Genomic DNA, 21,451 nt, shown 5'->3' on the forward strand with positions numbered 1-21,451 from the left:
ATTTTACAAGTCCAAGCAGAGCATCCTTCAAAAGACAAAGCTCCGAGTGGAGTTCGTCCCCTTCCTCTTCAAAGTCAATGCCAAAAAGATTGCCCGCATTTATTACCATCAATAAAGTAAGTGCACCTTTGTGCAGATCCAATTCGGCGAGCATCTTAAACAGGGAGTTCTCGAAGTCAAACCACTTTCCGAGGTACGCAAGGGCCCTGTCATAGACACTCACAAAGTCCAGCTTTGCAACTTGTCCACCAGGAAGGATTTCAAGTCCAAGATTAGCCTTGGCACCGAAGAACATATCATCCCTTCGATTAATCAGCTGCTTCCTGAGCTTAGTCATTACAGCGTAAAGTTCTGTCAGCTCAAGGCGACTCTTTTCGAGGGTGAGGGTTGCTGAATGCAACATTGCAAGAAACGAATGCATGAAGTAGTGCATGAAGTGCATGTAGCCCTCCGGAAGCCTGAAGCTCTCTGAAAGTCCATCGGCTTGGTTGCCTATAAATCTCCAGATTATTTTTTGCACTCCTCCTCTCTTTGACTCAAAAAGTATGACTTGATGGGTGTCCGACTCTTGATTAATCTGTCTAAAGCTGTAAACAAGCTTAACCAGCGGACCGAAATATGGCACAAAACTTTGCTACACTCCTGATCACAATACTCAAAGAATGTTTTTGATTCCTCTACACATTTCGAGCTAGAAGAAAATTCTTTGAATACCTTTAGTACAAGAGTTTGACACCAAACTTTATAAAGACTTGACTGCGTGCTTGGCAGTGTTATGCAGAACATGGAAATTGCAATTGGCCTTCAACAAAGTCGGTTGATCATTATGCATCTTCTAAAAAACTGAGTTATATTTCCCATAATTCACAGTGTAGTGGAGCATACGCACCAACACGTATGCGCCTTCGGAAGACAACGAAAAGCCCGTGCTCTGCTTGCGCGAGAGTTTGTGCCGCCTTTGCCAGACTTGCCGTACGCCCACTTTCCGTCGCGACCTCGTTGCGACTTCTCTGCTCGGATAAACGTCATCACATTTGGTGGAGGCTGCTGAGATCCCCAAGCAGACCTGGAGCTCTGCTCTCGCAAGTTGCCTGAAAGACTACCGCGAAACATGACTGACGCAGTCGCCAACCAGCCCGTCCCAGCCCAGCCAGCACCATCGGCTGCCCCGTCTACCTGCCTCGGCGCTACTCGCCAGCGGGACCCACCAATCTTCAGCAGAAGTGGTGAGCAAGACATCGAAGACTGGCTCTCCTTGTACGAACGCGTAAGCGCCAGTAACTAGTGGGACGACGACTCTAAACTCGTCTACTTTATCTTTTACTTGGCAGACGTAGCTAAGCTTTGGTTTACCAACCGCGAAACCACCATCGCCAACTGGTCCTCCTTTAAGGCACTCGTAACTGGAGCGTTCGGCCGACCAGAGGTCCGCAAGCTCCGCGCTGACCAGCGTCTGCGCCACAGAGCCCAGCAGCCTGGCGAAACGTTTACGAGTTACATTGAGGATGTGCTCGACCTCTGCAGGCGTGTTAGCCCATCTATGCCCGAAGAAGAGAAAATTCGGATGATTCTCAAAGCCATTGAGGATGGCGCATTCCAGATGTTGCTGGCGAAAAGCCCGACCACGGTGGCAGTCCTCGTAAGCGTGTGCCATAGCTTCGATGAATTACGCCGTCAGCGTTCCATCGCCCGACAGAGTGTCTCACCACCAGATTTGATCTCGGCTGTCGCACTCGCAAATGCCAACGTTCGCCAAGAAAGTCTGTCCAACCAGATCAAAGTCTTCACCAGGGAGAAAGTCACCCGACAGCTCTCCCTGCTGCCGCATAGCGACGCGCCTACCGCAAGTCTGCCTTCGACACTGCAGCAGGCCATACGCACTGAAATTTGCGATGTCCTACCTACAGTGCAGGCCTCTTATGCATGCACTTCAGCAGCATCTAATCTCTCAGCTGTCAGCTACGCACCACCTGCACCATCTTCACCTCTCAGCTACGCAGCTGTGGTTGCGCGGCCCCCATCGCATCCAGTATCCTTATCGGCGCCACCTCCTCCGGCTTACAGGCCCTCACCTCGCTTTTTCCTTCCATCTAATGAGTGGCGCACCCATGACAACCGTCCTATCTGCTTCGCGTGTGGCATCGCTGGCCACATTGCACGCTACTGCCGCCGCCGTCCCACACCTGCGTACGCATCCTTTGGAACTCCTACCTATGCGTCGCAGCAGGCCACCACGTCTGCATACGAACAGAGGCACTCTCACTCGGATCGTCGCCCGTCAACTTCTCGTTTCCCATCTCCTTGTCGCCGATCACCATCTCCTATGCGTCGTAGACCACCTCCTGAGGAGGGAAACTAATCAGTGCAGTTCCAGAGGCAAGAACTGCAACTTCTGCGCAATTATCAAGGCCTCCATTTTCGCCGCAAAATGTTGTTGATGTCAATATTGAGGGAGTCGCCACACAAGCGTTAATTGATACTGGGGCCGCCGTTTCTGTGATGAACGCAAAATTTTGTCGCAAACTGAAGAAAGTGACCACATCTCTCTGTGGCATCGTGCTGTCCACGGCTAGCGCGCAACGCATTCAGCCCTCGGCTGGGTGTACGGCGCGCGTCGTCATCCAAGACGTTTTGTACATCGTCCAATTTTTCGTACTACCATCTTGCTCTCATGACCTCATCCTGGGTTGGGAATTCTTATCAGGCCATGAAGCTATCATCGATTGTTGCCGTGCGGAAGTGTCCCTAGTGCCAAGTTGTGAATTTCCATCGCCCGACCATTCACCACTGCTCTGCAAACTTATCGCTGACGACGACATCACCTGGCCTCCGGAGGCTTCAGTCCCTATTAGCCTTTCATGTGTGGCGCAACCTAACGCCACGGTGGTGTTTACGCCATCCCCTGTTTTTACTGAACGCAAGGGCATCGTGCTCCCATTTGCCGTTCTTACGATTGCGTCTGGTTTAACCGTAATGCTGGTTACCAACCACTGCAACTACCCCATTGGCTTGCTTCGTGGTGAAACGTTAGGATATGTGCAACCTGTTGACGATATCAATGATATTATTCTTCCAGACGAAACGCCATGTCACATTGCCGCAATCACTCAGGCGTCTGAGCCATCAAGCTCGCCAGCCTTCGACAATGATATTGACGCAGACCTTCCCCCCTCGCATCGCAGCCAACTTGTTGCTCTCCGTAACAAGTTTCGCTCTTCTTTCGACTTTCAGAAACCTGCTTTGGGCCACACCACGACTGTCACTCATACTATTGACACCGGCTCACATACGCCTCTGCGACAGCGTCCTTACCGCGTTTCTGCCAAAGAGCGCCGCGTCATTACGGAGCAAGTAGATGACATGCTTAAACGTGGAGTCATACAGCTTTCTCAAAGCGCTTGGTCGTCACCCGTGGTTCTCGTAAAGAAAAAAGATGGCACCGTTCGATTTTGCGTGGACTATCGCCGCTTAAACAAGATTACAAAGAAAGACGTCTACCCGTTACCACGAATAGACGATGCTCTTGATTGTTTACAAGGCGCCGAGTACTTCACATCCTTGGATCTGCGTTCTGGGTATTGGCAGGTGCCAATGGCTGAATGTGATCGCCCTAAAACAGCCTTTGTAACGCCGGATGGCCTATATGAGTTCAAAGTCATGCCATTTGGGCTCTTCAACGCGCCTGCGACGTTTGAGCGCATGATAGATACCATATTGCGGGCCCACAAGTGGAAAACTTGCTTGTGTTACCTAGATGGCATTGTAGTCTTTTCAGCTGATTTCCCGACACATCTTCGTCGTCTCCACGAGATTCTGACGCGTCTAGCTTCTGCAGGCCTACAACTTAACACCAACAAGTGCCACTTCGCAGCCCGAAAACTAACCATCTTGGGACACGTCATCACAAGAAACGGTGTTCTTCCGGACCCCGATAAGCTTCGAGCTGTCGCTGACTTCCCAATGCCCACATCACTGAAAGCCCTAAGAAGTTTTGTTGGTCTTTGCTCTTACTTTCGTCGCTTCGTATGCAACTTCGCGTCCATCATTGCACCTCTGACTAGTCTGCTTTCCAACAGCAAAGGTATATCTGCATGGTCACCTGCATGTGACGACGCATTTCACCAGCTGCGCCGCCTGCGACCTCGCCACCTATTCTTCGCCACTACGACCCCACTGCTGCCACAGAAGTTCACACTGATGCAAGTGGCGTTGGTCTTGGCGCAGTTTTGGCACAATGGAAAGACACCCAAACCGAATACGTAGTCGCTTATGCAAGTCACGCTCTTAAGAAAGCTGAATTGAATTACTCCGTGACAGAGAAGGAATGTTTGGCCATAATCTGGGCGCTTACGAAGTTTCGCCCGTACCTTTACGGCCGTCCTTTCGACGTGGTCACAGACCACCACGCTCTATGTTGGCTGTTCACCTTGAAAGACCCGTCCGGACGTCTGGGGCGTTGGGCACTTCGATTGCAGGAATACGACATCCATGTCGTATATCGTTCCGGTCGCAAGCATGCGGACGCCGATGCACTTTCCCGATCGCCATTAACACCAGATGTGGCTTCTCTCTCACCCCCTTTTGCCACCTTGTCACCACTCGACACCACTGACATGCTTTCGGAGCAGCGTGAAGACCCATACCTTGCCTTGTTAGTCGACTACCTTACCGATCCGTCTGCTGTCCCTTCCACGAGAGCGCTACGCCGGCAAGCAGCCCACTTTTCCTCACGAGACAACATTCTGTACCGCCGCAACTACATGCCTGGTGGTCGGAAGTGGCTCCTTGCTGTCCAAACTCATATGCGCTCTGACATCTGCATGAATTTCCACGCAGATCCCCAAAGTGCTCACGCAGGTGTCCTGAAAACCTACGAAAGGCTGCGCCAATGATATTACTGGCGAGGAATGTATCGCTTTGTGCAGAAATACGTTCAGTCTTGCACCACTTGCCAACAGAACAAGACACCTCCGCGGCACCTTACTGGCATGTTACAGCCGCTCCCGTGCCCGGCTCGCCCATTCGACTGCGTGGGTATAGACCTCTATGGCCCCTTCCCATATAGTAGCTCTGGAAACCGGTGGATTATTGTCGGAGTCGATCATCTGACACGCTACGCTGAGACTACAGCTCTACCGGCAGCGACCGCCCACGAAGTTGCACTCTTCATTCTCCGCAGCTTCATTCCACGCCATGGTGCTTCACGGGAATTACTCAGTGATAGGGGTCGAGTGTTCCTGTCGGAGGTCCTCCAAGCTATCCTCGCTGAATGCAACATTATCCACCGGAAATCTACCGCATACCATCCACAGACAAATGGTCTTACTGAGCGGTTCAACCGCACACTTGGCGACATGCTGAGGATGTACACCTCCTCCGACCACACTAACTGGGACGCTGTATTGCCCTTTGTCACCTTCGCTTATAACACCGCGACGCAAGCGACTACCGGTTTTTCCCCGTTCTTTCTATTGTACGGCCGCGAACCTTCCCACCCACTCGACACTATACTACCGTACCGCCCTGATGCATCTGAGTGCTCCCCGCTTTCGGAAGTCGCCAGATACGCTGAAGACTGCCGTCAGTTGGCTCGGTCTCTGACAAGTGAGGCTCAAGGTCAACAAAAGACTCGACACGACGACGCTCACCACATAGCTCCTACATTTCGTGCTGACTCCCTTGTGTGGCTTTGGGTGACCCCGCACGTTCCTGGCCTGTCTTCTAAACTTCTGGCTCGGTACCATGGCCCGTACCGTGTCATTGACGTGACCTCCCCGGTGAATTACATCATCGAGCCATTAACACAATCTCCAAATTTGCGCCGTTGAGGACGCGAGACCGTACACGTCGACCGTTTCAAGTCCTACTACGACCCCCTCATTGTGCCTACTCACTGAGTCGCCAGGATGGCTACCCTTCACCCCGGGGGTATTGTAGTGGAGCATACGCACCAACGCGTATGCGCCTTCGGAAGACAACGAAAAGCCCGTGCTCTGCTGCTTGCGCGAGAGTTTGTGCCGCCTTTACCAGACTTGCCGTACGCCCACTTTCCGTCGCGACCTCGTTGCGACTTCTCTGCTCGGATAAACGTCATCACAACAAAAGCAATATCCGCGCTATACGCTACAGCTCGCTCCAGGCCTACCTTCTCCAAACTTGTTGCCAAAAGTTCGCAGATGACGCCGCAAGTCTCGTCCGCCTGCTCACAAAAGCTGATGAGAGCATCAGTTATTCCGGCACCACTCACATCGTAGTAATGCACTGCAATGGGGAAAAGTTTTCTGTTCTCCTTGTTGGAAGCGTCAGCAGAGAGAGCAAACGAAAGGTTGCGGCCTGCTGGACGAAGTTTTTCGACTATGCACTCCAGTGCGCAAGGCGCCGTACATCTTTCACGAGGTGTTCCATCTTCGTTCTTCCACGTCGCATTCTGGAAGCAATGTCTGAATTCAAGAAGACTTTCGGTGCCAACTTGCTGTGCCAACTTGCTGCCGCAGTTCATTGACAGGTAACTGTAGTTGTGCTTGATTCAATGGAATATGGTGCCCAGTTCCGCAGCAGTCACGTTATCTTCTGCGCTAGAAATGGCTGGAACAAAGAACGTTTTGACTGTAGCCGACTGTTTCGAGGCGAGGCTTTTCTGTTTATCTTTCTGTGTTGATGCATGATGCTTCACAGTACTGACGCCATCAAATTTAACCATAAACGTGCTTGCACATATGGTGCACCTTGCGGCTGTGGCATCATCGTCCACAGGCAGGAGCCAGCTCTCATACTCGGGTGGAGATCTCCATTTCAGGAACATGCACCAACGTATTTTTCGCTCTTTCAAAGACGGAGAATCCATGCTCATGATGCAAGCAAAGGAAGCAATCTAACTGCTTAAACTGATTTCTGCTCCGTTCCTACGATGGGTGGGTTTGAAGGGTTCTTGCTTCGAGCTTTTATGGGTACATTGTAGAAAGTGGTTTTCTTCAGTCTTATTCTTATCGGGAGCACGGCAAACCGTCTTGGGGAGGGGGAAGGAGGATTGATCTAGTATGCGTGCAAGGCTTGCTGTGACTATTCGCAAGCCCTGCCAGTAGAGGGAGGGCGATGTCCCCGTAGAGCGGTTGGCGTTTCCTGTTGCTGCTGAATGTGCCAAGATTTGAGGAGGAGCCACCGGCGAGGGTTCCTTTCTTTTGCCAGAATCATCACGCCGTCAGGACGGATATGGAGGTAAAACCACTCGCAGTGTTCTGCTGCTGCGCTCCGTTCTCAGTTCAACTGACGGAGGTTATTCTTGTTCTACCACATTCTTTTGTGGAAGTTCTTGGTTTCCCCAATGTAGGAAGCGGGGTAGTCGGCGCGATACGGTACACGATGCCCTGAGCTTTTTCTGCAGGTGCGCGATCTTTGAACCAAGGAATGAAGCTGCCGATGATGGTGGATGGCTTGTGGGCTACATCGCCCCCTGCGTTTCTCAGTATACGGAATATTGCTTTTCTGGCGCCGGCGATTGATGTCGGGGATCGACACGCATTGTCGTTGCGGCGATGCAGGTGTCACGTTTCCCTCGTCTTTTCTCTTTCCCCGTCTTTTCTTCTCACCTGCGCAGTCAGTCCCCGACCGCGCAAGTGGAATCGCTCAGTCAACACGTGCGGCGAACACTGAGAAGAATAACAACAAAATATTTGTGATACAATGAGCGAAAAACCGGCCAATGACGGCCGGTCTTAGGTGGGGACCAGCGATCGGTTCCTTGAGTAAAAAACCGGCCCGGCCAGTCCAAAACAGAGTAGTTGGCAACCCTAACAGGCCCCATTTGCAAAAAAGAGCGCGTATTTCATACACAGCGAGGGATAATAATTGGGACACTTGTTTATACTCATCTGTACCAGTGATTACGTATCGTGCATAATTTTTGTGTAAACAGCACGTTACAAATTGAATGGTAAACGTTGTTAGTTCACTCCCATTCTGTGCGTATCGTTTTCGTGCGTCATCTGTGGGTGAGCAGCACCCTGCACGTTTCGATCTGCTTGCCTTTCTCTGCATGGCATTCCAAGTTGTTGCTGTCGCATTTATTGCTTCGCCCTTGCGGCGAAACTGACTTTTTTGTTTTACGCATTTACTGCCTTTATTCTACCGCTACGTGCCTTCAGAGCTCTTAGTTAGCTATCGCGTCGCCATGACTGTCATTTCATGCAGTGTAAAAGACAGTGCATGCACAGCTCGCACGCGTACTTTTGAAGCTTCGAGTACGCTTCTCACGGCCTACGTTCGACAGTTTCTGTACTAAGGTACGTATCACCCACCGCAATTAGGAAATGTGTTCGGAACATTTGAATTTAGGCCCAACATACATAGTGGAATTCTGCTGGGGAATTACAAGAATTCAGTCCACTGCAGCGCCCTTGGCATGAACAAAGTGGATTGATTGATTGATTTGTGGGGTTTAACGTCCCAAAACCACTATATGATTATGAGAGACGCCGTAGTGGAGGGCTCCGGAAATTTAGACCATCTGGGGTTCTTCAACGTGCACCCAAATCTGAGCACACGGGCCTACAACATTTCCGCCTCCATCGGAAATGCAGCCGCCGCACCCGGGATTTGAACCTGCGCCCTGCGGGTCAACAGCCGAGTACCTTAACCACTAGAACACCGCAGCGGGGCATGAACAAAGTGTAATAAACGTGGTTTCATTCATTCACGAATTCGTATCTGCCGCCCTTTTGCATTGCCGAGATTCTGCTCTACGTTTGGATTAACGCCTCTTAAACTCGTTTATAATGAACTGGGGCAGGTTCGAAAAGACTGGAGCGGATTGAGCTGCTTTTTTGTCAATGTGGCCAGATCACGCACAGAAATTTAGATTTCTGGGAGGTTTTCTTGACAACTGTACAAACGGAAGAAACGGTCTGAATTCGGGAGTTTCCCGGCCAATACGGGAGACTTGGCAGGTATGTACAAGGGTTTCGGAAAATTCTTTTATGCCGCACCATACGTACTAAGATACTACCTACCAAGATTTGTGATTCTAATCAACGAATCAACAGAAGAAGTAGTCTGAAAAACACCCAATATGGATTTTCCATAATTCGCATCTCTAGAGTGCGACGAATAACAATTTTTTTAAATTTAAACGGCTATCTTTCATAAAAAGAACTAAATAAAGTGTTTATCACTGATATCTGCTGATCATGAAATAAATGTGACACACTCAACTGTATGATTAAGGTGTGACGGAAACCACAAAGCTTTATTTCTAAGAAACCCATATGAATTTCTTTTATACCTTCATGTTGCAGAGATGAATGTTAATGAGATCTCACAGACAATCATGCCAAGGAACATATAGGAGATGTTATTAGAGTTGATTGTAATATAACAAATAAAAATGAACAAAAAGATAACTTGCCATGGGCAGAGACCGAACCTGGAGCTAATAAAAAAAAAGAAAAAACGAACCTTTAAATGTCGACTTTTTTTCAGACAGATGACAATTTCCCCTTCAAATGTTTCTTCTCCTTCCGAGCTTCTTCAGAACAACTGATTAAAGGTATAAGCACATAAGAAATAGTGAATATTGTAAACATATTGTTGCACCAGCTGCGAATTCATTATGAAAACTTAATTTATGAATTCTTTATCTGTATTTATTCGACTTCAATGGATATCATAATAGACCGGTTAAAAATAACAATTTAGGTCTATTTTGCTTTCATTGGCCTAGTTGTCGGCTTGCTTTATTTATTTGTGCCTAAATAAAAACGACCCCTCGAAAAACTTTTCCCTTTTTTCATTCATCAATCCTCAAATCATGCACACCATAATATGGTTTTGTACCACTTCGCACCTCCTTGCAGAAACTTTTTGTGCTAAAAGATTACTATGTGTGGAGTTTAAAAAAATCAGACATTAATAAAAATGTTGAGCTCAACAATAATGATTATGAAATATTTCAAAACATCATCCTCATGTCTCATAAAAACACTTATTAGCTTAAACATCGTCAAGCTTTGTAGAACAGCAGTGTGTGCAAATATAACACCATTTCTTGAGATCTATCAATTTATTGAACAATAGCATACTAATACATGTAAACAGGCAATTACATAAAAGCATCATAACAATTACCATTGTTCTTTTATCTACAACCACTCTTAATTTTATCTTCAAAATAATTGCCCTCCAGTTCAAGCACTGAGGAGAGGCATGCATATATACAAGCATTTTATGATTCACACTACTCTCTGTGCAAGTACAACATCATACTTGCTCGTCTTGCTTTCATATTTAGAAATGTAAGACATTCTCAATATTATCACACATGCGAAAAATTGAATTTTCCATTTTAAAATTTTGATATCATAAGCATAACAAAATCTACCCTAGCTGCATGGCCTGTTTTACTAGTTTTCCATGCTTCATTACCTGAACAGGATTCTTGGTTTTTCAGTGAACGAACCAGCAAATGCGAGCTTTGATGAAGACCCAATCTCATAACTCGGCTTTTAACAAGTTATTTCCACATTGTCATCATTGTTTACATTCTACAGGCATAATGAAAGAAAAGTTTATGAAATGAAAAATACTGTAGCTAGATGGTGCCACATAAGAAAATCGCGTTGTTTTTTACTACAGATTGTGCCTTGTTATGCCACAAAACAACAATACATGTTGCATAGTTGCCTGTGTCTAAGTGATGATATATTAAACTTTTCTAAAATAGGTTTTGGTCACACTGCAGGCAGTCTCAAAATAAGTCATGTTTGTTTCAGGCAAGAAAACTTGATAACACTGCACTATAGGGTATTTAGTGAAACTTCTATAAAAAGCTTCATATGAGACTACATGCAAGCAAATATATTTGTAGATACAAAAAGACATATTTTTGAATTTTTAAGTGTTGCAGTACACACACAAAATGTCAACAATTAAGTTACATTTAACCTTTTATTAGAATCGACCTCATGTAATAACTTTTTTAAAAAAAAAAGTAATGTCATGGGGGGGGGGGGGATTCAGCCACTCTTTAGGTGTGTGTGTGCAAATAAATATAATTCTCAGGCAAGATTTTAGTGCAAACAGCTACACAGTTCACACAAGCTATTTTTAAAATTACCACGTCTAATGTCATGCAATATCAGGTACAATCATATGTACAACCACTTAAGCATTTTGTACCTGGGATATATCAATAAAGCCAGACAACTTCATGTTGTAAACGAGGCTGCCAGAATCCAGACCTGTTCCTGTAAGAAATCCATAAAAATGCTTCCACCAGTGATGCCACTTAGAAACCACAATTTGGAGCAATTTTTGGAGCACAAAAAATTAGAATTTGGAGCATTTTGGAGCACCAAAAAGTCAATTTTGGAGCATTTTGGAGCAACCGGTATCAGTTTTCAAGATTGTCCAATACGGCGAGAAATGCAGAGCAAAACAAGTTTTCACAATATTCTGAGAAACCTTGTTTGGAACTCATTTTGGAATTTTTGTTATCATTTTGTTATCATTTTATGTTTTGTTTTGTTATCATTTTTGCAGTTTGTTATCCAAAGGATTTGATTGATATGTGGGGTTTAACGTCCCAAAACCACCATTTGATTATGAGAGACGCCGTAGTGGAGGGCTCCGGAAATTTAGACCACCTGGGGTTCTTTAACGTGCACCCAAATCTGAGCACACGGGCCTACAACATTTCCGCCTCCATCGGAAATGCGTATCCAAAGGAAGCCGCTTGATTAAATGTCTCGCAGTAGAAATGTGAAATGCCTGTGCACTTGTTCTGAAGCTCTTCTCTAGGGGATCCCAGTTACGCATTTCTTTTTCAGTGTCGGATCCGATTTACAAAACTTGTTTCAGCCCTTCTGGTGACCCGACATCAAGTTGTTTCAACTCACTGCCAGACAAGTTGCAGTAGGCCTCATGCCTCACAAAGCGACTCAGCAGCTTTTTTACTAGCCCAATACACTCTGAGTGCACAATGTGAACAAGGGGCTCTTCTTTTTAGAAAACGGTTTGAAATTCATTGCTGTCATTGCTGTCAACATCTTCCAGCACCGATGCATTAAAGCTGGTAGTCCGAGCTGTGGAAAAGAGAGAAGATATGGAAGATTAAAACACAAATCCGACGGCGAAACAAGAAATGCTCATTCAAAAAATTAAGGCCTTGTCATTCGCACCATGCACAAATCTAGGTCCGGCACGAGCCGATCATGTAACAACAGTACAGGCGCCCCACGTGTCAGCCAGCCAACATCTAACAGCATTTATCAAGCAGAGACGGCCGGCTTGTCGGCGCAATATCACGGCGCGGAGAAGGCGAAACTATAGCGACAATTGCCACATGCGGGTGAAGTTGCCGTCACCACGAGCACAGCGTGAGCGGGCGCTATCTCTGCTCTGCGCAACAATGACGCGCAACTCGATAGATAGACTCGCTACAAAATGTTTATCTTTACGCGAAGCTGCCTGCTCAAGGTCAGACGTGCAAGCCTAGAATGGAACTACGCGTGTCATCGGGCATATCGCATTGCCGCTCAGTGCTTCTGAATACAACTAGAACACTGATTGATATGTGGGGTTTAACGTCCCAAAACCACTATATGATTATGAGAGACGCCGTAGTGGAAGACTCCGGAAATTTAGACCACCTGGGGTTCTTTAACGTGCACCCAAATCTGAGCACACGGGCCTACAACATTTCCGCCTCCATCGGAAATGCAGCCGCCGCAGCCGGGATTCGAACCCGTGCCCTGCGGGTCAGCAGCCGAGTACCTTAGCCACTAGACCACTGCGGCGGGGCAATACAACTAGAACATAAATGCGTCATTCCAACGAAATCAGCCTTTTCCCACGAAACCGGCCTTTTAGGGTTAACAACGGCCGCAAAAATACTAGCGGCAGTCACTAGAGAATTAATTTAGGAATATCTGGGCCATACAATTGCATCTTTTCACAGATAAGATCCGGATCAAGATCTGAAAGTGAAAAAGGCTTTACCGTTTGTAGCGCGCAAATAGACGGTGCTTTTTGCGCGCTGCGGTTCAAGCAGCACCAACTTCGCCACGCTCACACGCCACACATAAGAGAAAATGTCAATAACAGAAACTTACCTTTCTACATCGCATCATATCCCACCGCTGATGGCACGCGCGCGTAGTAGTCGTCCTACATTCGTTGGTGCTGGCGAGCCGAGGCAGCAGCAATCGATTCACCAGCGCACTGCCCGCTTCACTTCCGGAGTTACAACAGCACTATCTCCGCTATCGCTCAATCTTTACTGCGCATGTTGCCGCTAGATGTCCTCCGCTGCACTTCTCAATTGTATAACTAAGGGTTTGAGCCGGCAACTCGGATACAGCGTAATGGAAGTTAACCAAGACGTGTACGAGCCCGGCGCTCGCCCCTTTGCACAGGATGGCATTCACTACATGGGTGCGAAGAGCAGGAGGGTCGGTAACAGAATGGGTCGCCAATTCATAGCTTTTTCAGGGGGACCCAGAGCCCTGAGGCCAACAGTGTAGCCAAAGACGGACCTAAAGGGGCACAAATATTCAAGCCACACGAAGTCCGTGGGAGAAGAAATCGACGTAAGCACAAGGGCCGAGCTAAGTCAGATGTAGGCTATATCAACATGCAGGGTGGCCGGAATAGGTTAAAGTGGGAAGAGATAGAAGAGCAGTTGAGGCAGGAGGAGCTGATGGTATATGGTGTTATGAAGACACGTCTTCAGGACATTTAGCAACCACCCTGCAATCCAGACTACGTATGGGAATATTGCAATAGAACAGAAGGCAGCAAAAAGGGGGGTGGAATTGGTGCATTTATACATAAGAGCATGGGTTGGCAAAGAGTCAAGCAGGGATGCATGGAACATTGATGGTTAAGAGGGAAAGTAGCTGGGCAGATGACACTCCTTGGTTTGGTGTACTTGTGGACGGGAGCAAAGGCCAGAGAGGAAAAGCAGGCAATGGTGAAGTGTATATCAAAGGACATTGAGGAATTAGGAGGAGAGTGTGAGATAATTATACTAGGAGATATGAATGCACATATAGAAGATATAGATGTGTATACTGACTCAACAGGCAAAATGGTTATGGATATGGGTGAAAGGCTTGATTTGATCATTTGCAACAGTACCGAGAAGTGTGAAGGGCAAAAAACATGGGAGGTAGGAAGGCTGCAGTCAACAATAGATTACGCACTGATGCCACATAGAATGTATGATATGCTCAGGAAAATGCACATAGATGAAGGTGGCTCCAGAAGTCTGGGTAGTGATCACAAACGTATCAAGCTAAGTTTTGGAAGAGCAGCGAAAGTGCGAAGGAGACAAGATGACCAACTACAGAAAAATTTTCATTCAGAAAAGCAAATAGAAATTGCTACTAAACAAATTGAGAAAGTAATCACTGAGAATAATAAAACTGTGTGGACATACACAAATATAATTAGACTTTTTGGGCTAGAGCTTGCTAAGGCATGTGACAAGTCACCCCAGAAAAGAAGACACAAGCCCAAGAGTTGATGGGATGAGGAAGTTAAGAGAGCCATAGCAAAGCGTCAGGAAGCCTCTAGGGAACACAGACATGCTAAGCAATGGGGTGAACCGACAGATGATGTTGAAAGAAAATGGGAAATCATTCTAAGCTCTAGAAGGAAAGCATCCCTCCTGATCAATGAAACGATTAGAAGAAAGGGTGCTCAGTGGCTGGCAGAAGTACATAAAAAGGACAGAACGGCAGCTGCAAAGTTTTGGAACCATCTAAACTCCCTAATAAATGAAACAAACCTAGAGCAGAGGTTTATAACTACAGCTCAAGGTGCTAGGCTAGAAGGGGAGGAAGCTATTGAATATATAAGAACAAGGGTAACAGAAAAATTTCAACAAAGAAGTGCCTTATGCACCACAATAGACAGGGATGAATCAGGTGGCACAATGGCTCCATTTTCACAACGAGAGTGGGGAAAGGGCTGAGAAGAGGGTTCCAAGTAGTACGTTAACAGGCCCAGATGGCATTCCAATTATGCTGATAAAGACATTGGGTCCGAAGTCTAAACAGACTTTGAGAGAGGCAGTGAGCAGAACAATAATCGATGGTGAAGTCCCTGTTGGATGGAAACTTAGCTGGATGAGCATGATCTATAAAGGAAAAGGGGACAAATATGACATAAAAAACTACCCTCCTATAACAGTGACATCAGTGGTCTACAGGCTGGCGATGCAGATTACAAAGGAAAGACTGCAGACATGGATAGAGGATGAGGGGGTGCTGGGGAACTGCAGAATGGGTTTCGGAAACACAAGAGGTTGGAAGACAATCTGTTCTCACTGGCGCAGTGCATCGAAATAGCAGGAAAGGAACACAGGCTCCTGTGGCTAGCATTTTTGGATATCAAGGGAGCGTACGATAGCATGGTTCAAAAGGACTTGTGGGGAATACTAGACACACTGGGTGTGGAAGATGAAGTCACTAATCTTTTAAAAGAAATCTATAAAAGTAACAAGGTAGTTATAAAGTGGGAAAACAGATATCCAAGCCCACAGAGGTGAAACGGGAACTTAGGCAGGGGTGTCCACTGTCACCCTTGTTATTCATGATGCACCTACAAGGATTAGAGGACAAATTAGAAGGAAACAGACTTGGCTTCAACCTCTCTTTAGTCAAGCAAGTAAAACTCATTGATCAGGCACTACCAGCATTAATGTACGCAGATGATATAGTGCTAATGGCCGACAACAAGGAAGATTTGCAGAGATTGATGGACATCTACGGTAATGAAGGAGATAGGTAAGATTTTAGATTCAGTAAGAAAAAATCAGCAGTCATGATTTTTAATGATAACAAAGGTAGTGAGCTTAGAATACAGGAGGTCACGCTAGAGATAACAGATAAATACAAATATCTGGACGTATGCATAAGCAATGGGACCGAGTACCTAAGGGAACACAAAATATACGTGACGACTAAAGGTAACAGAAATGGAGCAGTGATGAAAAATAGGGCACTGTGGAATTACAATAGGTATGATGTTGTGAGAGGAATATGGAAAGGGTTCATGGTTCCTGGGCTGACGTTCGGCAATGCAGTCTTGTGCATGAGATGAGAAGTTCAAGCAAGATTAGAAATTAAGCAACGTGGAATGGGTAGGCTTGCTTTAGGAGCTCACAGAAATACACCAAATCAGAGAGTACAAGGTGATATGGGATTGACATCATTTGAGGGCAGGGAAGCTAACAGCAAGATAAAATTTGAGAAGCGATTGAGAGAAACGGGGGAGGAGCGTTGGGCTAGGAAGGTTTTCAGCTACTTGTACATGAAGAATGTCGATACAAAATGGAGGAAGTCACCTAGAAAATTGCCGGGTAAATACTTAAAAAACAGCAGGGGGGCAAACCAAAAAGAACTACCGGTTAAGAAGGTGAAGGAAACGGAGGCTGACATGTGGATAATTGGCATTATTAAGAAGTCCGCGTTAGAGATCTCTCGAACTTTTAAGCAGGAAATTGCCAAGGAAAGGATCTATGATAATACTCGGGGTAGTTCTCTACTGTTTGAGGCCAGGACGGGAGTATTGTGAACAAAGACATATCGGGCCAAATACGAAGGGGTAGAGACACTGTATGCAGTTCGTGTGGAGAGGAGGAGGAAACTGCCGAACACTTGATAATATTCTGTAAAGGGCTTCACCCTATAGTTCAGGATGATGGCGCAGAGTTTTTCAAAGCACTGGGATTTGGGACAGGGGGGGGGGGGGGCAAAATAGACTTTAAGCGGGTAGACTTAACTAGAAGGAGGTTATTTGATTGGTGGCTAAAGTCAAGGCACGAGTGAAAATTAAACCCTTCACTGCAAAATACGAATCCTCAACCTCTCTATTTAAAGGAAAAAAAAAAGATAAATCTAATGGTTAGTTCACTAAGTATTACGGCTAGGTAGCGTTAGCCGCCGCCCGATCTAAAGTGTACAGCCACATTCATCCATCCATTTATCTATAGTTTTATTGTTGCTATAGAGGAATGGGTGCCCTAAGACCCCGTTGTAGGTTGTGGTGGCGGCGCTGGCTGACACCACCAAGGCCCGTGAGAGCCATTCAGCGCATTTCGGCGCAATTTTCGAGATTTTTATAAGATTTGCGCAAGCATTCTCGCTTGTATCAGTTTGGCGCAGGAAGGGAATCACTGTTCAACCCATCAGTACTGTTCTGCTTCAACCACTCGGATACCTTTCTTTTTGTAGTCTTCCTCAAGATACAACTCAAAAGCGATTATCATCTTATGCCTGATGCGATTATCATCTGATGTGATTATCATCTGATCAGGCATCAGATCATCTGGTGCCTGAAACACCAAGTGATTCAGTTTAAATACCTTACTTAAAATGAAAAAAAAAATAATGCCAATTTGTTCCATGCCACATATCATGACATGTGAAAGTGTCTTTTGGATCAAGGCTACCTGTCATACCTTTCTTAAAAAATTTCAGGTTAGTAGAGTTTGTAAAAATTTGCTCAACTCAGCAAAATATCTGAAGTGATGCAGACTCAAAACTAGGCACATTCATGAAATATCAAAAGCAGAAATTTTAACAGCTAATGTTAACCTTACTAATGGTAAGAAAAGAATAAAATGTTCAATTTGATGAAAACAAAATTACATGGACCCCAAAACAGTTTTGACCGTTTTGTACAAACATATCAAGCCAGCAATGCAAGTCTTTTAGAACATTAACACACCGATTTGAGTGCAACGAGCGATGTTGGGCGATGCCTGCAGCTTGCGCCATGTTCACGCACCACGTTAGATTTGTTTGCAGCAGACGATGCACTGCAGGCATCACCCGTTGCACGAGTGGGAAGGGCACGTAATCTAGCAGCGCTTGTCTAGCAGCCATGACTCATTATCTTGTTTCACAATAGATGACACCTTGTTTGGCAATAGACTCCAAAAGTGGATGTGTTCCCTTTTGCTGTCAGTTGATGGAGCTATTGGCGACCGTTGCAGAGCACAGGCCACGGGCTCCCATGTTCCCTTTCACAAAGGACAACAGTGTATTCTAACAAAGCCTAACAAAGACATACATGTCCAACAAAAGACTTGTCCCTAGAGCAACAGTAGAGCTCAGTAAGCAGAACGATGCCATACCAACATGCCCAAGCTGAAACCTTACTAAGCCCCAACCACCGATTTTCTGTGTTCCTGATGGCACGGCAAAGCAGTGCTAAAGAGGATATTTGATGATCGGTACATACCTTCATAGCGGGTGTTTTGCTTATGATATGGTGCAAACGATTTGATAATGCTGTAGCCTATCTATTTACACAATTTTGTAGAACAGTTGCTGGGACCCTATAATACCACAAGAGCAATTTCGCTAATGGTGAATCATGGTCCTTGTGTTTTTACAAACATTGCTTGCTTTATTACAATTGTATAACCTTATTTATTTTATTTGTCAAGTACTGTCAGCTTTTAACAGACCATTACAGGGAGTGGGTCGAGATGTACACATAAGAGTATTTTAGCTTTAATAATTTTAGCCTAGAGGCTGACCAGTTCATTTTTCTGAGCGACAAGCTCATTTATGTGAAAACAACTATAAATGATAACTATTACGCTACTGGGAAAAGCATTATTATGCAATTTACCACTTAGCTTGACAAGGAGCTTTCCATTCGGCTTTAGTAGACCGATAATGTCAACAAAGGTGTCACAGCTCGGCCTCATCTTCGGTGTAACAAACCCAACGAGCACGATATCAAAACTGGATCCTGGGTGTTCAGCTAAAAGAAGGCCAAAAACAAAGAACAGTTCGTTAAAAAACTGCGACTTCATTCAAGTGCTATGTCCTACATTTTTCGCCATACACCCAACATGCGGCGGCAGCAAACTGAGAAGAGCAAGCACAGCAAGTAAAGAGGTAGCCACGACAAAAAGTGAAATGGGTGGGATGATCAACTGCTGTGAAAGTAAAACAAGATAAAAGTTGAGAACATGATGCAATACTTACACTCGAGCATCTTTTCCACATTTTCAAAACGACAAAGTTCAGAGTTTTGCACCAGAGCTGCAACTTTCTGTTTGAGAACCGTGGCTACTCCACCATCAATATGACCCTCCCACAAAACCAGCACCTCCAACTTTAAGGATTTGCTTAATACCTGAAGTTATAACAGAAATGGCACTAAATGTTGGAAACTTGCTGAATGAACGAACTGCGCAATCCACAAGGAACGGTGCCCTGGAGCGGACATTACTGTGCTGAATGAGCTGAACGACTCCTGCTAGCTTGAAGTAAACATTGCATGTAGACTATATTCTACCGCAGCCTGCAGCCATCACAGCAATGCTTTATAATGTGAAACGCCCTTGAGCAAACAGCGAAAACAAAAATCGGTCCTCACCTAAACAATGTCTGTGCACCTGCGACACTTCTAGTACACTAGATCTATCTGCGCTTTACTTGGACTGTGTTCCAATTTTTAGACAGCACGTAGACAGTCATACGCAGACTGCTTTGAAGACAGCACTGAGCCCATGGACCGAGAATTGGAACGCTTCTGGAAGGCACACATGACGGCACAGAACCACAGAACACCTACGTGACACAACACAAGATCGTCCAGAACTGGCGATGGTGTTGAGGCTACACGTACGTACTTGACAGAAGTGTTTAAAAAATGTACAAGTAGAATTCCTTAAGGCACACTTAAAGAAAACTTCACGGACAACACCTCACGCTAAGCTCAACCGGGCACAGGCCTCCAGATAGCGTCTACTTCAAACAAACACGTATCTCTCACCTGCCCGCTTTCACCTCGTATTCCCGGACGTGTACACAACCTCTCACTGCCGGTGCTGCGACACTCTCCCGGCTACGCTTCCGCACATGCTGTGGGAGTACCCAGCACAGTACAGACACACTAACGCCACGACCCTTTCGTCGAAGCTCCATGAGGCTCTCCCCGCTCTTGACGACCAAACCTGGGCGACCCAGCACGCCCGTGAGGCGGCGTCGAGGCAAGCCGTCGACGTCCCTCATGGAAGGCCTAGGACCGGCCACCTAAACCTGCTGGTTTTTATAAGAAAGTTTATTCCTCCTCCACAACGCAATCGCTATGAAGCACCAGGCTTTCTTGACGATAAACAACTCAACACGGGTTCCTAAGCAGTACTTAGGCGATCTTCATGGAGTGAGCGGGGCGAAAGCTTCTTCTGAACAAAGTTACCCCGATGGATTCTGTGAGAACACAAAGGCTTGTTTTAAAAAAAGAGCTAGTGGAATTCTTCAAGGCATGCTTAAGGTAAGTATTATGTGTATTCTAAAATAAAAGTTTACATTTTCTAGCTAAACTATGTCTGGTTTTTGCTAGAGAGGGTCACAATCTATTTCTGATGAATTTTGTTGTTTGTCAACATTCTGTCGCATAACCAGGTTTACGAACGTGATTGTAGATTTTGACATCCTCATTCCTCCAGCCAATCAGTCGTCTATCTTATGAGTTAGAGAACTGGTAGATGTTTTGTGCTTATAGCAATGCCTCCTAGATTTCCCGTGCTTATTGTTTTCCATCGTTGCGGGACGGCATTATGCTCTCCCATAGTAGAGTACCTAGTACTCTAAATCGTTAACCACTTTTTTAAACACAGATTTTCCGTGCCTGCCGGATGAGCGCCAAACGCCGGTAACTGGTAGGTGTTCTGTGCGCCGGTCATCTATGACAGCCCTGCCTACGTAGAAATAAGATCTTTGTGCTTGGCCTTTGAGATCGGCAACATTAACGTTTGTTGCTAATTTCAGAGAACGCCTTGTATCAAAAGAGTTGCTTGTTGACCGACGGCGTCACTTACTTGGCGTTAATTATAATTACGTTTACGCCTCTTTAGAACTTTTTACGTTATTTTTTTGTATATTGCAGAGTATCCGTTGCAGGAAATGAAATATGTTCAGTTGTATTATGTATTCCAAAAAATAACAGTTAGAAGAAGCTGTCAGACAAGCTTTGTGTAAAGAAATATTAGGACATGAAGTCTGAAAACGTGCTCAAGCTATTGCTACTTCAAGTTCATTTGTAGGATACCCTTTCGCTGTTCCACTGGTGTCAAGGGTGCTGAAATTCTAATGTGGCCGGCAATAATGGACAAGAAAGTTATTCTAACGACATTTTCTCCTTATTTTAGCACCTATTATCAATGCGGACACCAGCAATGCATGAGTACCCGGGCCATTCAAAGGTACCGTTGCTAGTGCATCCGCCATTTCTTTTAGAAATAGGCCCTTTTGTCATCGAAGCCCAATCAACCAAAACAAGTTTTTAGGAGAGAAATAACGACATCAGTGATGCAGAATATGTGATTGCTAATTTGGTGAGAGGGAAAAACACACGTTTAATAAATCCCTCAGGGTCCTGCAGAACTTGTACATGAGCTTAAATTGTTGAGCGCTTGAATAATAGCCAA

General features: G+C 45.8%; 1 pseudogene; it reads right to left on the minus strand.

Annotated features, from left to right (window-relative positions):
- LOC142775149 (anamorsin homolog) overlaps window positions 1-21,251 on the minus strand; it is a 28,571-nt pseudogene extending 7,320 nt beyond the window's left edge.
- Between the last annotated feature and the right edge of the window lie 200 nt (window positions 21,252-21,451).

The sequence above is a fragment of the Rhipicephalus microplus genome, chromosome X (assembly GCF_043290135.1).
Source record: "Rhipicephalus microplus isolate Deutch F79 chromosome X, USDA_Rmic, whole genome shotgun sequence".
NCBI classification, from domain to species: Eukaryota; Metazoa; Arthropoda; class Arachnida; order Ixodida; family Ixodidae; genus Rhipicephalus; species Rhipicephalus microplus.